The sequence below is a fragment of the Calonectris borealis genome, chromosome 1, assembly GCF_964195595.1.
Source record: "Calonectris borealis chromosome 1, bCalBor7.hap1.2, whole genome shotgun sequence".
NCBI classification, from domain to species: Eukaryota; Metazoa; Chordata; class Aves; order Procellariiformes; family Procellariidae; genus Calonectris; species Calonectris borealis.
The window spans coordinates 81,629,003-81,646,811 of record NC_134312.1 but is presented as its reverse complement, the minus strand read 5'-3'; the positions used below and the strand labels follow the sequence as shown (position 1 = coordinate 81,646,811).

The following is a 17,809-nucleotide window of genomic DNA, read 5'->3' as shown; positions in this document are numbered from 1 at the left end:
TGTAATTAAAATAACGAAAGATGGTTCTTTCTTCTTCTTCCTCTCACAATTTATTGTGTTTGAAACTGATCTACAGCTAAATAATTCGTCTGATTAGAAGTAGGCTCTTGCATTGGCAGCACAGTTCAACACCACCTTCTTACTAAACAATCAATTCTGTGCAAGAAATAACACTGTGGCAAAAACTAAAGCAAATACAATCAAGAACAAGCACAGTATTTAAGTAGTCTGCTGACTTTTTTGGGTCTGAAACATCTGAAAATAAACCATTCCATAGGACCTCTAATGGAAAGCAGAAGAGGAGTGGTTTAAGAATTAATTTAGCATTCGTCTTTACTTGTCAAGGGCATCTATACATATTTACATAGATACCAAGACTATTTCAAAAGTATATTGTTAGTATGGACTTCTAAATCAATATTCAAAGCACTTCAGTTTTGGTTTAGCAGTTTTGTATCTCAGTCTAAGTTTGCCATTACCACTGCAAACTGAGCTAAGGACTCATTGTCACATCCACTAAATAACCTCTAGGTGCAAACTGCCTCAGAGATTTTTCAGAAATATTAACAGAAAAGCACAGCCAGTACTATTTTCCTTTGTATAAAAAACTACCTTTTTGCTGGCCTGGAAGAGAAAAGAATTGACTTGCAATGAATAAGTACTATTTATATGTCTCGTATTTGAAGTTCAAATTAGTTTGGTCCCTCAACTTTCTACAACAACCTACCGTTACAAAACCATTTCCAAACCTTTGGAAGTTTTGTATTTTGAATCTTCAAATCCGATCTGCAGCCTAGCTCAATTAATCAGTGTCATCTATTACCTAGCCTCTACAGTGTCATGTTATTACCTACTCTCTCACACACATTAATTCTCACAGATAACACTTACTTAACATCCAAATTCACTTACTTCTCTGATCTAGATGGTACTCTGAATATAAATTTCACCAACTATTATACCAAGGGATGTCTTCTAGCAAACATAATCAGAACTGTTCATCTCTTCAACACCTAAAAACTTTAGATATATCACTCAGTAAACAGTGTCTTTTAAATACGAGCTACACTTCTTGTAGCAAGGCATGGCTTTCATGTGCCTTTCAATGGACTGCAATCAGACACAAACACCTGTAGGAAGTAGATGGTAAAGCATGATACACTGTAACTTAAATTACTTATACCGTTCTTCACAGCTCATACATTGCAGATACCATCACAACCAGAAGCGTATTACATCAGCAACCTTTTAGTCCCTTCCTCTACTGCAGGGGCCAGCAGTCAGAAAAATAATACCCACATATTCAGCCTGAATACACAGAACTAAAAATGGAAAAGTAGTTTGTTCCTTGGAAAAACTTCTCAAAGAAGAGCATGAGAAAAAAAGTTGCAACTGTAGCAGTGATACTACCTGTTGACCAATGTCCTCTGTCCAGGCTTAACAGCAGCCTAATGACACAATAAACAATTTGCTGCCTAACTTAGCACAGACACACATTAACTAAAGATATTGACAGTCCCCTGCACAAACCATCAGGAAATTGCTGTAGAGAAATAGAATATGTAAACAAATATGTTAGATGAACCACTCAGAAAATGTTTTTATGTCATCCCCCCCCAGCATAGGTCAATAGTTACCTATTTCTACCATATGCAGGTTTGTTTTATTTTATTTTCCTAACAGGTCTATTATCACTCAATGTATTTAGATTCCTACGTTTCACCCATTATAACCAAAACCATATGCAGAAAATTAGGCTAGCTTTCTGACATCTCCTTTTCCCTTAACTTTACACCCAGTAGAAAACAGAAATCTAAACAATGTACCAGTGGAAAAAAGACTGTTTCATCTTGAATTATTTCAATTTAATACAATCCCCAGGGAAGGAGACAAAAAAATTGCTTATGAAATTTTAATTTTAAGGCTTGTAACACACTGTTACACAGAATCCCCTCATAATCTTGTATATTGAGTTCAAATTGTTTATGAAGTCGCTGCAATGGGCCATTAGTTTCTGCTTCTCAGATGAAGGAATTTTATTTGTTTGTTTTTTAAATGTTAAGTTACTTTCAGGGCTACGTTAAGCAACCTGTTTCACTCTGCATTTAAATGGAGTAGGAGATTATATTCACTTTTCACAATTGGGTTAAGAGAGTAGCCACCATTAACTGAAACTGAAGTCTGCTGCTGCTTTCAGAGTAAAAGGCAAAAAGCCCATTTCAAAGGGGCACCAATTGTCCTCATAGTTTTTTCCGATCAGAGAAGACTATGCAATGTATTTCTTCCCTTACCTCTTAACTTAAGATGTTTGAGAACACAGGATCTTTATCTTACTGGAAAAAATAATTCAAAAAAACTCCCACCATCTTCCTTTTCTTTGTTAGCAGTTTCAGCTGCTTTTCTATTCTAAGTCCTACGTCACGTGTGCCTGGAGTTCTTCACCAAAATATACACAAAAAGACAGTAAAAATACAGTCTTAGTCCCAGCTGCTATATCACATCTGCCCAATTAAACATGTACCCAACTCCAACATCTTGGCCATAAGGAAGTGACTACTTCAAATAATGACACCCCCTCACAAAAAAAAAAAGCCAACCAACCAAAAAAAAAAAAAACCCCAAAGATAAAGATCACTGAACAACCCTGAAATTTATCTTACAGCTACTGACCAAGCAGCAGTTCGATCTTAACACAAATTAAAATCATAGGTGTGTATGACCTGGTCAACACCCCAGCTCATTTTACACAAAATAATTTGTCTGCTAACAAGGTGAACTGAATTTGGACCACTGATTTTGAAATGATAGATTCTGGACCCCCATCACTATGTCCCCCAAAGCATTCTGATCTGCCCTACCCTCACTCCTTAAGAATGTCTTTATAAACATTTTTAGTAAAAAACATACAAGCTGCAACACTTCTAGAAAACTTCAGATGGACACCAAATAAAAATCAGTGATTTGTGCTAACAGATCAGAATGCATGTTTTGCCTTATTTTTTTTTTAATGAAGAACTGTTTGTTCATTGTCACTTACAGATTTTGCCTTAAAACAAAAAAATAAGAAGCTGTGAGCAATGAAAATATTTTCTAAAGTCATTACTGTCTTAGAAAACACTTCTCTCTAAAGTCAATCTGTAACTCCTCTAGAAGTGAAGCACAGAAAGTTTTCCCTACCACACAAAAGATTATTTTTTTAAACAGGACTGTCACTGGCCACAAGCTCCTACCACATCACAGATCAAATCCTTTCCATTTTCTTACTACTACTCATGCAGTAAACGCAAATCTAATGTGGAAAATGAATGAAAACTGACTTTCAAAGACCTCAGGTAAAAACACTGCCTTTCTGAAATCCAGGCATTCCAAACAAGGCTGCTGTACCAAACAAGGCAAAAGGTATACCTACAAGAAGATAAAGACCTGTCTCAACAACAGATACAACCCAATCTGGAAATCTAATTATAAAATCATACTATAATCTGTTCTCACTTTTGAATATAATACATGTACAAAATTCCAATATAAAATTATTCATTCTATTCCATAAAAAAGAACTTCCATTTGACAGAGAGATATTTATACTTTCTGCAGTAACATTTATCTGGTTTTAAATACTGAGAACATTTTCATCACAATCATATTATAAAAACTCAATGAGCATCAGAAATACAAAAAAATCAACTTAGAAAACAAAGACTCTTAGAAAGATTTGAGTCCCTTAATTATTTTTCAGAACAGGACCTGCACGAGCACAATGACGACATGATCCTACTAATGCTTTCTCGTATCTCCATGGACTGTTAAATGCAAATTACAGTCCGTATCCTGCACTTTTCTAACATGAGTGGTCCTATAAGTTTTAATGAGTTTGTCAATTGACAGAACATTTTTTTACATTTTTTAACATTTAGTTAAAAAAATAAATTAAATAAATGTTTTAATAAAAATTAATAAAATGTTTAAATTTTTTTGGCTTACATTTCATTAATTCATTATTAGTAACATTAATGATGCATAAAAACATTAGTAAAGCAGAGTGGAAACAGTGACAATAAGTACAAATTCTACAATAACAAACAGAAAACTGAAATCTACCAGACTCTCAGGGAACAATTACTAACTCTGTGGGACTCCACAACCTGTTTCTAAAATGGAGTCAGCTCATCTCAGAATGAATTTGTGTGGAAAAAAAAAATTAAATACATTTTGCCTCTTCTACATTTTTCCTAATGCTTTACCCTATAGCCTGAATTAAACTGGGACCAGTTTATATAATCATATACTGCAGAATCACATTGCCCTGATGTTACCGTTCCCTTTAGAAGCTAACCTAAGGCAAGAAGAAACTCCATTTATCCACTGAAATTTCCAAAGCATTAAGCTTTGTTCCGCATTACAGAAGATATGTCTCATGTAAATATGTGGACAGAGAATTCCGAAGCCCAAGTCTTCATTTGTAGGAGGCACCTACACACCATAATCTTTAAGAATATACTTCGCTCAGTGAAGGCACAGGGAAATCCCTGAGCAATTCCCAATACTTTAAAAATAGCCTTTACAGACTGTAACAGTAATTCTCTGGAGCCAGGCTCAGGAGGTAGTTCTTGACAGAGACACCTCTGGACATTACGAAAAGCCCCAAATAATACCAGGGAAACATGGACCCCAACCTCAGCAAGGATTAATGACAAGATTTTTCCAGAAAGCAGGTACCTATGCTAGGTACGTAACAACAGATGAAGCGTCTCTAAACCAGCTCACCTTCTTACAGATTTCTCCTACCTTCATTCAGTGTGCCCAAAAGAACATGTGCAACAGCAAGTATGTCTACAGCACTTATTTTCTTGAAAAGTCCATAGCTTAGAGCAAATATTTGTCGTTCCTTTCAGCTCACCTTTATTGAGTATCCTCACCCAGAGCTCCATCTCTTCCTCAGAGTGTTCATAGAATAGAATATTTCGGTTGGAAGGGACCTACAACGATCATCTGGTCCAACTGCCTGAGCACTTCAGGGCTGACCAGAAGTTAAAGCATGTTGTTAAGGGCATTGTCCAAATGCCTCTTAAACACTGACAGGTTTGGGGCATTGACCACCTCTCTAGGAAGCCTGTTCCAGTGTTTGGCCACCCTCTCGGTAAACAAATGTTTCCTAATGTCCAGTCTGAACCTCCCCTGATGCAGCTTTGAACCATTCCCAGACATCCAGGCGCTGGATACCAGAGAGAAGAGATCAGCACCTCCCCTCCTCAGGAAGCTGTAGAGAGCAATGGGGTCGCCCCTCAGCCTCCCTTTCTCCAAACTAGACAAACCCAGTGTCCTTGGCCACACCTCATAGGACATGCCTTCCAGCTCACAATATTCATATTGAAGTAAGGATGAAATTTTCATTACATTTTCATACACGTTTATTGTCACTTGAAACAGATGATTGCAAATTGTGTATTTTTCTGCTTCTATTCAGATCAAAAGACTATAGTGCCTTGGCATGGCTGTGTTGTCACATAACAGCTCTTAAGAATGCAATACTTCATAATCAGAGTACAATACTTCAGTACATACAAAAACTGAAACACAACCAATAAGCATACTCAAACATTGATATTCTCTGTGGTAATGCCACCGTGAACTGCTTTTATAGAATCACATTAAAACACACTTTTATAGATCACATCAAATCCCTTTTTAGGTCCTTTGCTGAAGTAAAAGCAACAGCTCTAGTAATAGATTCAGGGCTGCAGCCTTGAAATTAGTAGTTGTCCAACTGGAAGAATTTGGGTTTGGATGTTTTGTACCTTAACATGTGCTTGCACACTCTATATCCTCAGTTTTTAATATTGTCAGCCCTTAGTGCCAGTTTCCAACTGTATTCAATGGACTACAAGCAATCGACTCTCCAGTACAGATTGCTTTGCCCTGTACAATATCTGCTACAGCCTTAAAATCCAAAGGGAAGATGAATAGAAGCAAGAGTCACAATTTGGAACTACCCCTGCTACCAGCATAATTATTTTAACTATATTTTCCTAAAACAAACAAACAAAAAGGCCCAACCATTATTATTGCATAGTCACCTAAAATTAGTTTACATATGTGCACAAAAACCTGCCATCTTTTCCAGAAGGACTGCACTAAAATAAGAGAAGCAATATTCCTGGAGTCTAAAGGTGGAAGAGTTGGACAAGACCCAACTTATGTTTCACTGCACTTGCCTGACTAGTTAATACTGGAGTATTACAATGCCATATGTTATCAGATAAGGAGATTCATAAAAATTAGCTAAAACATTCAAATTTGGTTCTTTGATCAAGAAAAGTGCTGAATAGGTGAAAACTTTACATTCTAAAACTATTACAGGAGTTGTTAGTGGGAACCTTAAAAATCAGAATTTAATCCTGCATCATTTTCAGTAAGTGGAGCTTTTGAAAACCAGCGTTCCATAAACTGCCTGAGATTTTAGATCTTTTTTTACTGAGTTAGCACTGTATTTTGGACATGCTTGATTTTCTTAAAACTAAAACTTAGAACTTTGTGCAAATATAACAGAAGACATATTTTAAATCGACTGAAATTAGCAACTTAAACTAAAGCCATTTCCAGATTCTTCTCTGAAAGACATACAAAAACTGAATTGTGATCACTTTAATGACAAATAGCAAAAACTACTTTTCTTATATAGGCCTTATACAGGCATGAGAAATACTTTTCTTTTTGAGGATCCAAAACACCTTTATAAGTATTATGTCCATTCCTATAGCTCTGTTTCAAAGGCTTGAAAAGTTTACTAGACAGTATCTGTAACAATGTGATCAATAGGAAATATTAGCCTCATGTATGCAAACAAACTAAGGCAGACAGATGCCACATCCAGCTGCTGAAAAACTGCAAAAGAGTTATATAAAAATGCCATCCTTAAAAATCTCTTTAGGAATATCCATCACCACTTAACAAACAAGGACATGTAAAGCAATAATTTAATTCACTTTCTTTTAATTCAAAAAGTCCTCTGTTTTATGGGTATGTAATTCTGCTCCTCCAACTATACGCTATAATGGAATTCACATTTTTAAGTGTTGGTTTCATCGAAAGAGTGGACAGAACCCCCGGAATTCATTTCAGTCACTCCAAAAATAAATCTGTCAACTGAACAATGTAAAGGAAAAAAGTCTCCTATGTCAGAGAAGCAAAATTCTTCACATTGGTCAATCCCAAACTCTTCAGGAAGAAAGAATATGAATCCTACTTCACATTAAGACAGTCTAGATACTATGTTATTCTACATTAAGAAAATTACAAATCACTTAATTTCTTTCTGTAAAAATAGCCCCACTTCTGGAGACTCAGGTCTGGAGAGCAGGTACCATTGCTTAAGGGACACAAATGGATAAAGGAAGATTAAGGTTGCAATAAGTGTTACCAGAAAAACTAAATCCAATTTTAAAATTTAAGGTATTTATTTTTACTAACACAAGCAAGGGCTATTTCCACATAAAGCTTAAGTCTTTAGAAGCGTGAGATAACCAAAACAGAAAAACAATCCCCGCCTTGAATTTCTGATGCATTATGTTTACAAATATCAAAGTAACAAAGTAGCGAAATGTAACAGATGTTGAAATACAACGTTTGAAAGTCACCTTGCAACACTTTTTAGGTAATCTATCACTTGCAATGCACTTAAAGATAGATTTAGTCTGCATGACTTAAAATTTACACTGTCTGCAATCTGAAACCTCTAGTGTGCTAGGGAAAAAGCCCTACACAAAAGAAAAAAGATAGCTGAAAAAGTATCGAGACTGGTTTAACAAGAGTTTTTTTCCTTCATTATTATGATCAAGTTAGTTTTACATAAGCAGAAAGAGACATCTTGTAAGGGCATTTAAGCATCAAAAACTGCACAAACAGACAACAGCAGATTACAAAACACACAAGCCTATCACACCATTGCAGACTGAAACAACCACCTTGTGAGCCTGAATGGACTCAGATGAACATGGGCAAGAAGGTATTGTGCACTTTACATTTAAAGATTCACAAAAAGCTTTTTTCCATCATACCACAAACTTTTTTCCATTTGGTGTTGCAAGCTTTCCTGGAAGTTGGTTTTCAGTACGCCAGGAGGAATCAAGCCAACTGCTCAGATACACACCATACTTAGATGTCTTAGCAGTTCTGTAAACATTTGGAGAATGCCAGTTATTGCCCTTAAGGTTGCGATCCAATTGTTCCTCTGGACCAGAAATTTGCATTATAGCGTAATAGTATTTTGGCACCTACAAATCTATGTAGCTCTCATCATCCTGAACGTCAGCCTGACACCACATAAACAGCTAACGTTGTCTAGACAACATATATTCTTCACCAAGTTCTGGCAGTAGTTGTGTCACTTGGAAAGAAACGTGAAGGAGCTGGTCTAACAGTCCATGGTATTCAAAAACATGCAGAAAACAATCAAGGAGCACGTAATTAAATGCAAAAGTACTTAAACTGCATTGAGAGTTCTAATGAGGCACTGACTGATCAATATGTCCCAAAATCCTTGTGGAGGTTTATGTATGAACATCACAGATGTAAATGTGTCACCAGGTATACTCAGTTTTCAATGATTTCTACCTCTAGGTAGAACTAAACTGGAAGGAAGCCTTAAACCTAATTATAGCAATGGTCTGAATAAAGATTTGCATAAAAATATGCCCAAAGGTGACAAACTCTATTTTAACGTCCACTATCTCAATCTGGCGTGTACAAAATCCACCTACCTCCTCAGATGAGCTACAGTAAAATACCATCTCAGCTTTAAGGTAGAAGGAATCAGCATGTGGAGGCTGTGATGTCCCAGACTAACAGCAGAAGGCATTATTGGTGAAGCTATTCATGACATGTTGAGGCACACAGCACATAAGCTACTCTCCTAGTCTCCTGTATTTAATCGTCTTCCTTTCAAAACAGCACAAAATAAATTTTCACCAGATTCTCAAGAATCTCTTTAAGACATTCTGAAAAAGGCTCTGGGATTATCTACTATTCATTGAGCATCCAGACATCACCTGTTTGAACACTGCTGTGATTTTTTTCTTTCAAATCCTACCAGCATGGAGTTCACTACTGCACTTGTTAACAGACATTGTCTACCCTGCAAACTCTGTTTGAAAATGGTCAGCAGTCTGCTTCCTCTATTAGTAACTGAGAAACTGACATCCCCGAAGAAAAAAACAATTAAGTACTAGAACACTAGGACCAACAGTTACTTAGACCACATATTCAAACCATAGCTATGGAGGCACTCAGAACAAAGTCGTAAGTTTAAGAAATGTATGCAGAAGAGGAAAATCTGAAGAGCAGGAGAAAGCAAAACAGACAGAAACCGCTGAGGACAAAAACAATTAAGCACGTCTACAGAAACAGGTGTTCAAGCACTATGACAAAAACTACCCAAAGCTCCACTAAAATGCTGCAATAAGACGGCAAAAAAATGCATTCACAATAGGTAGTTGATAGGCAAAAAGAAATGCTAAGATAGGAAAGGAAAATTGCTTTTAAGAAAAACTATAGTCTCCTGAGAAGAATCAAAGCTGCAGAGAGTTCATCAAGGGAGTATATTCCAGAGAAAATGGTTAAGCTCAGGTCCTGAGGTATCAAAAGGATATAGCCAACCCTATTAAATATATGAGAAGCCTCAAAACCTAAAATGTTTAAAGACCACATTTATAGAAAATGCTTTTGATGTCTGAAGATTCAGATGGATTTTCAGAAATACTTCAACACCTAACGCCATTTATAGTAACAGATATTAGGCACACAGGCATCTCTGAAAAATAAGACCAGGTGTTTCACCACAACTTAAGATTCTGGACAATGTTTGAAAATTTGGCCATGCACAGTTTGGCCTCAGAGGCAGAGAAGCAGAGAAGTCATAGCCAAGATTTTCAAACCTCTGGGCTAGAGAACTACTCACAAGGTTCTCCTTCCTGTTGACAGGGATCTCAATTTTCTGGTGCAGCAAAGGAAGGCTCCTGTTGTTCCTCTAAACTACTTTTAAAACCCCCTTTTGTAGCAACCCTTAAAGTCACATCACTAAGAACAGCCACCACAGCACACGGATATCAATACTGGTGGGCCGTAGCTGTGGCACCGGTAGGGCCTGGACCTGGGGGCAGCACCGGAGGAGGAGTCAGGCACATGAAGGCAGGCCTCGCAGAGACAGTCACCTGCAGCAACGGCTGGAGCCAGGCTCTACCGCCGCCGGTACTAGGCCAGCGCCACGCACCGCAAACCCGGGGAGGGAAGAGCGGTGAGCCAGCTGGAAACAGCGCCTGCCTCCCCCTGCTAGGCTTATTCGGCGGGGGTGGGCAGCCTCTACGGAGGAGGGCGGGAGGCGGCTTCCCACCCTCTACTTCAGCCCGCTGCACGGCTGCCCCTGTCAGAGACCCCGCGGCCGGTGGGGCCGTTGGCGTTCCGAGCCCGCCGCCACCAACCGCCGCGCCTCGCTCCCGCGCAGGCAGTGCGCGCGCCTGCCGTTCAGGGCCGCCCCCACCCCGCCACGGGAAAACCGCCCCCACGCGCGCGAGCCGGACACGCACGCAAGCCCCAGCCAGCGCGGCCTCACCCGGATGTGGATTTCACACCGCTCCCCCCTCCCACCCCCCCCCCCGCGGCACCCCACGAGTCACATGGTGCCCACCCCGCACGCGCGCATTGAGAGCCGGCGGTCGCTGATTGGGTGCCGGCGAGGGCCTGCGCGGGCGCCACCGCCTGAGGCGGGAGGAGGCGCTCCCGGTGCCAGGCTGCGGTAACCGCCGTAAGCGCCGCTCGGGGCCCAACGCCGGGGCACGGGGCGCCGCTGACGACGGGTGCCTCGGGGAGTGGCTGGTCATCCTCGGACGGCTCCCCGGCTGCCACGGCTCCTTGTTCTTCCTTACCGGGCCAGTCACGGAAACCCGACGCCACTGGAATCACCGGCTGGCGCCGGTCTCGGAGCAGCCCCGGCCCCTGGATGGAGCCGTTGCCTCTTGGCCTTTGGTTCTGCAGTCAAAACGTGGTTGCTCGCCCTGCCTGCGTGGTAACCTTAGGCTCGTTGCCTCAAGCTTTGTCCTCGGACAGCAGCGGCATGTTTAGTTAGCACCAGCTGCCACCCTTTGCGTCATCACAGAAAAGGAATGAATTGACTGGACAGTGAAGATCAAACCTCCCCCCGGTGTGGACAGAAGGAGAAGATAAGCTTTTGGGCAGTTCTCTCTGCAGTCACTGTAAGGTGCTGAGAGGACGTGGCGTAAAGTGGCAAAAACTTAAGGCCGAGCATCCAAGATGTGAATGGCATGCCATAGTATGATGAACTGGGGAAACTTCACTGGTTATTTTTGCTACTGAAGCTATTCTGTGGACAAAACAGTTTCAGTATCTAATAGAATAGATACTTATTTAATGAACAGTGCATTAAAAGACATAGAATGGAAAAAATTTAACATTATGGCACAGGAACAGTACACTGCAGTAATTTTCATATTCCATAGTACATGAAGAAACAGAAAATATGATGGTTTAAGCTATGTGTCCCATTACACCCATGACTGCGGTGTTCCCAAAGGTGGCGATAGAACATGAATTCTTTTTGTAAATAACATACGCACCTTTATCAGTCTTTACAAGTTATGCCATGCATTTAAAAAACAAAAAAAAGGCATGTGCCTGAATCACTGTAGAAGTTGAAAGTTTGATAGACATTTCTGAAACATTTCTCCTCAGCAGACAAAAACAGCAATTGTAAGGGCTCTTGTTTTCTACATTAGTTAATCTTCCACTGCAGTATTATCCCAGCTAAAGACTGTTGTATAGGTCAGTCAGGTGGTAGAGTTCCTTATTGGATGTACAAGGGGGAAAAAAAATCTTAAGAGAACCTTTTGAATATTCTGTATTAATATGTGGACATTCAAAAAGTTCTATAAAGTTTTAGTCAGTAGTTATCTCATTGGCTTCTATAATAATAAAAGTGAAAATTCAGATTCGCAGGACTTCAGGAGATCCTTTCCAGAATGGTGTTCAAACGCACTCTCAGGCCAGGACTGCCTGCTCCTGTTTTGTCAAGAAACTGAAGATTTCACTTTTTTTACTATCAAGGTATTATTCTCTTTATACAGATTAATGCAAATTTCTGTTACTGATTACCAAAGGCAGTAATTCTTAAGTATGTTATGTTTATAATGAACATATTCTGGTCTGCCTCTCTGTAACATGTTCCTTTTCTTTTTTAGTTTGCCATATTGTTTTTGCAGAAGGAATAAGCATATTCTGGGCAAAAAGCCAAGAAAAAGTAGCTCTTACCAAGCTTAATTAGGTAATTACATTTTCACTGTGTTTTTAAAGCACAGCTGTATCTTCTGGGTTATGGGAATTAGTATATAATATACTTAACTTTATACTTTTCTTCTTATGTAAGGGAAAATGTACCTTCAAAATGCACACTTGTCTAATTAGCTCATTTTCTCCATTTTGAAAAATCACTAAAAGTAAATGCATTGCTTATTATAATTTTAAATTTTTTTATTTTTCTCTAGTTTTATGGTTTATAGTGTCCATTATCAGATGTCTCTTACTTTTTTCTGTGTCAGAATTTGGTAGATGAGAAAAAAAATGGAATCACGTTTGTTTTGATTTTCCACTAAAATGATTACATTAATATTGTTTCTCAATACTTTTCAGTACTATTTTAATGACAGGTAATAAGTATCAATGAAAGATAACATGGAGTTACTCAATTTTCTCTGTGCTAAGAAAATGACACCATTAATGCTATTCTCTCAGTAACTAAAGAAGACTGATAAAAATTATGCCGTGATTTTGTTAAGTAGATATGCAGTAAGATTACAGTATCTTACAGTATTCCTTGAAGCCTACAGTCTAAATAGTCACTAATATTCTAAGACTTTTTTAGTGTCTGTAAAAATTGTGTATGTACCTTCTATGTGCATGTATAGTAAACTGGAATAGAAAACAAATTCATAAACTATGAAATGTATGTTTCCTTAATTTAAAATGCTGAAAAATTTCTTGAAACAGTATGCAGAAGTATCTTCTATCCCTAATTCATGCATCACGGGAGAGGAAAGTGTCCCTAGTATACTAAAACAGCTCCAAAAAGAAATCAAATATTAGGGGTTTTCATGTACGATAATGTTTAGCTTGTCCAAAAATCAATTTCAACATCAATTCTGCACAATTTAGATTTTTGTAACACAAGCCTCTATCTCTGGTTGTTTATTTTTTTTCCCCAAATTAACTCAAGTGGGAAAAGTCCTTTAAGTCTATAATTTTCTAAATATCTGTATTTTATGGTTTCCTTGGGGTCTGATGTGGTTTTGTTTTGATAATCATCTTCCCTGCTGAGTTGCCACACTGTAGCCCTTGAAATATGCTGCTGTTGGTGAATCTACTTCAACTTTTACTTCAGCTGAACTGTCTCAAGGCACTTGTCAGTTAATTTTTAAAATCTCCCTGAATGTTTCCTATTGTAATGCACCCCAAGGAAACAGAACAAAAATTTTCTTATTGTCTAACACTGCAGTTCATTGAATACCCTGATTTGGACAAACCATCAGTATAAATTGTTGACATTCTTCCAAAGTAGTACTGATTCTTGACAGCCACCATATTTTGGGAAACTAAAGGATGAAGAAACAAAAGGAAACAAGAAAATCCATTTGTCTCACTCTCAGACTCATTCCCTGAAGCCCGAAATGGACAATTTAATAAATGTAAATTCAGCAAGTAAAGAAAAAGCAAGAGGAGGAAACACATTGCAAGCTATACACTGATTACAGTTTTTAAAAGGAATCAGAAAGTAGAAGCTGTGTAGCAGGCTTATATTTTGACTTAAGATTGAATGTAGCAATTAGCAAAAGGTTGATTGTTTATGTTTGGTAGCTGTAGTCAACTTTAAACTGTTTTTCTCTCTAGAGTTTTATGAAATATGAAAAAAGACCTTTCATAATACTTAGATTACTGAAAAACAGAAAGTCCAGGATAATTGCACCCAAAATAGTTTGAACCAATCTAAGACCAGAAACTTCTTAATTTGGGCTGAATGTTATTGTTATGTCTCCTAGAGAGCAAAGTTTATAGAGATTCCTGTCAGTTCTGGAACTTTTTTTTTTAATTGATTCAGCCTTACATGGTAACATTAGGTGGTTATAAATAAATGGGTAATACCACCCTTCAGTATAGCAGTTTGTGTGGTATGAAGCCAGTCATATTTGTGGGTCTTCCAAATCAAACAACATTTGTAATGTTATTGGACTGGGTGCTTTTTTAAATCTTTGTAGAGAAATAAGAAAAACACTGTTGAACAAGCATGATTTATAAAGTAGATACGGATTGATTTACCACTATTAAATGCCATCATTAACCTAAAGAGCTGACTTCCTTACTGAGGGAAACTGGTGATATAACTGACAACAAAATGAAGTACTCACTTTTCTTATTCTGAAGCAGACTGAGACAATGGGACATAGGAGAGAAAGCTGCTTTATATGAAAGATTACCACTATTTTAATACTGTGTCATTCAACATTTTCAAATACAGTCAAGGCTTATAGCATCTAAAGTCTTTATGATCTGTTGTTTGGTGATCAGCAGGAAAAAACAGACCAAGTGCAGCTTGTTAGCAAATTATCGCTTCCATGGTAAGAACCAACATACTGTCTCATTCTTGTGCTCCTAAGAGCAAGATCCAAACAGTTAAATAGTTTGAATGTGCAGGAGAAGAAAATACTGTGTCAACCCTGAAACTAGCCATCATTTGTAGAATAATGTAGCCTGTTTCATCAACGTAAATCTCTGATTTCTCCCATATTGAGGTCACTACTCCCATTCACCACCTAGTTCAGTTCTCACTGGTATTACCAGACTTGGCAATAAAGCAAAAAGCATGTTTGTTGCTAGACCACAATCCGCCTGCTTAGAAAAATTCTGCCACCCTTTTCTACCCACTAAAAAAACCCACAGTCAAAGCATACTATACTTTTTTCCCTTTTAAGGTTTTATAGGAAAAATCATGGTATAGAAATCATTACGATTTCCTTTCAAGAAAATTTACTGAAAAGTAGACATTTAAAACTCCTGCTGTTAAACAACAAGCCTGCTATAGAGTACCTTTTTTTCCCAACCTATTGTAATATATTTCTCCTTGTGGATGACAGTAGCAGAATCCAGAGGCCAAGTTCTAAAGTATTTTTTCCCGTTTATAGGATCTGTCTATTGGCAAACTCTTTAGGCAGTTATAGGCAGAAATGTAAAGTTTTCTCTAGGTTCATCAAGTAAGCATTCTGATAAAGTATTGTACCGTACCTGCCATCTCAAGTCATGCAATCCTCTGCGTGCAGTGAATTAGTAGTATCCACTTCACTAACCTTCTCTAATTGTTACAGCTTATATGAATCTAAATAGACACTGTACTAGGTGACTTGGTGTTTTTCTGGGTTGGGTGTTTTTGCTTTAAATATTTGGTCCTGCTGTTTTTTAAATCCTGTGGAAGTACTTTTGAATTTGCAATCAGTGATCTATTTTTCAGCTACCTTTTTCCAGGTTTACTTGATTTGTATGTTAAGTGCATTTGTATAAGCAGCTACACTGGAGACTTCTTTGTGAAATCATGTTAAAAGGTTTAAGACAGATCTTTGATTTACAAGAGCAACTCTTTTTAAATCAGTTTTTGCATACATCTGCAAGAGCAATTTATGAACAGTGCTTTTACTTCAAGTGGTATTTTCCTACAGTATTTTAGTTTCCCTTATTTAATGTTAAAATAAATAAATATTTGAGTTCATAGAAATTCTAGAGAAAACAATATTGCACAAAGAAATCACCTAGTTAATCATGGAAAACTGCACAAGTGCTGGGAGTTTGGTTAAGCTGTGAGGGAAATGTCCAAGTAGTCCTTTTTAAAGCCATTACAAGCATACTTGCAGCACTTTAAATCAGTCAAACCTCATCAACAAGAACTAGGGCTGTATTCTTCAGCTGGTAGCTAATGTACACACATTTTGTGGGGATTCGAAAGAGTGGACAAACAAGGTCCATAAATTCTCTCAACACCGAGTTCAAGAACTCTGAACTTTACCCAAAACAAATAGTTTCTGAGGACAAAAGTATTGCCATTTGAAAATAATTCTATTTTTCCACTTAGCTTTCTTAGAACTTCAGTATTCAAGACTTCTATGGATCATTCTGAAACATAATTTTATTTCTAACGTAATCAGTACCTTCTCCGCAATGTTGCCAAAGTACATAAAGTTAAGCATATGTTGTGGGTTAACCCCAGTAGGAGGTAAATTCAACGGGGCAAAAGTTTTCCTAAAGCTTTTGGTCCTCTTCCTAAGTTTTTGCTGTGGTGTTGTTTTTCTGTATTTATTTTAATTTTTAATAAATACATAAAAAGAAAAGGCCAGGCTTTGCAGCACTACTGGATTTATCCCATCAACATGGTTTTGTGGAGACTACCTCAAGGAATGAGAGAGCAGTTAAATCATGCCACTTCAATTACTTTTAGTACCTCTACTCAGAGTACCAATATTTGAAAAGTAGAGCTTTATCATAAGGATTTTGTTTGTTTATTTCCATTTTGCTAAAATTACTGAGAAAATTTATAATAATAAGTTTGCTGTATTAATAGCAACGACTTGATACAGACATTAAGTAATCTAGGAAGTCATGCAGTCAGTCCTGAACTTCCCTTAAGCAGGAACTGACACAGTTCTCTCTAAGCTATGGAAATCCAGAGCTGACAGTGTAAACAAATGCATCCTGTGAGGCATCTGGGAAACTGTGGTTTCGCTTGCAGTTTTACCATAGGTTTAAATTCTGGCCTTAGGACTATAGAATATGAAAAAATACAGCCTTCAGAATCATTCCAATATCATGGTACAAGTATTGCTTTACAATATCAAGCACTTTCTTAAACGATGCGCAGTAACGTGTGTATCTAGCCTATAATCATTATTGACCTTAGACTCTTTGGCAAGATTTGATATCTCACTGCCCCCTAACCCAAACCATAGAAATGGTTTGCAAAATTTTAATCGATAGAATCTCAGAAATCTCAGGTGGATGGTCAAACAACTAAAAGCTTGGCGCAGAATTTTTCAGAGAACTTGAGTGAGCAACTGTCCCAATTATTGCATCACGGGCTGAGCTGGAAGGCTACAAGTGGGCAAAGAGAGGATTCTGTAAACAAGGTCATCATCTGAGCACCGAAGAAGGACAAATACTGTTGTTTTGGAATGGCTACATGGAATTGCATGTCATATAGTGTAAAGCATGACTCTAGTACAGTAGTTGAACCAGATGCAGTACCACATTAGTCAGTCCTGGAATCCTCTCTCACCAGATTTGCTGGAACCAGGTACTGCATTGGATTGGACAGCATATTAGCATATCATTCCTTATGAGTAATTTAATATCCACTCTTAGAAATAGCTTGCAGTAAGACCTAATTGTATTGCAGGTCAACTCCAAAAATTATTCCAAGAAAGTTCCTTACTATCTCACATTGAAGTCTTCAGACTAGCCTCTTCACAATCCTAGAGTTATTTATAGTCGACTATGACTTTGTTATGTTTGAGACAGATGCAGGCAAACAGCCAGAAATGTTCTGGAACAAAAATTCCTCAATTAGTTCTCTTTGTAAAAAGTGTGCATCCTTTTCTGAGTCCTGGACTTTGTCAGCAGTGGTGGCTGCAGCCATTATTGTTGGACAGCTATTACATACGGAATGGCATTCTTTCCACCGGCAGTCAGAGGGGACTGACCATTCCTTTCTTCA

The 17,809-nt window shown here is 38.0% G+C and overlaps 1 protein-coding gene across 1 annotated transcript in view; it reads right to left on the bottom strand.

The window, feature by feature from the left end:
* CCDC91 (coiled-coil domain containing 91) overlaps window positions 1–10,601 on the bottom strand; it is a 171,461-nt gene extending 160,860 nt beyond the window's left edge. Inside the window, exon 1 of the mRNA XM_075162664.1 lies at window positions 9,953–10,601. The gene's annotated coding sequence lies outside the window, so the exon portion shown is untranslated. The remainder of the gene's footprint in view (window positions 1–9,952) is intronic.
* Between the last annotated feature and the right edge of the window lie 7,208 nt (window positions 10,602–17,809).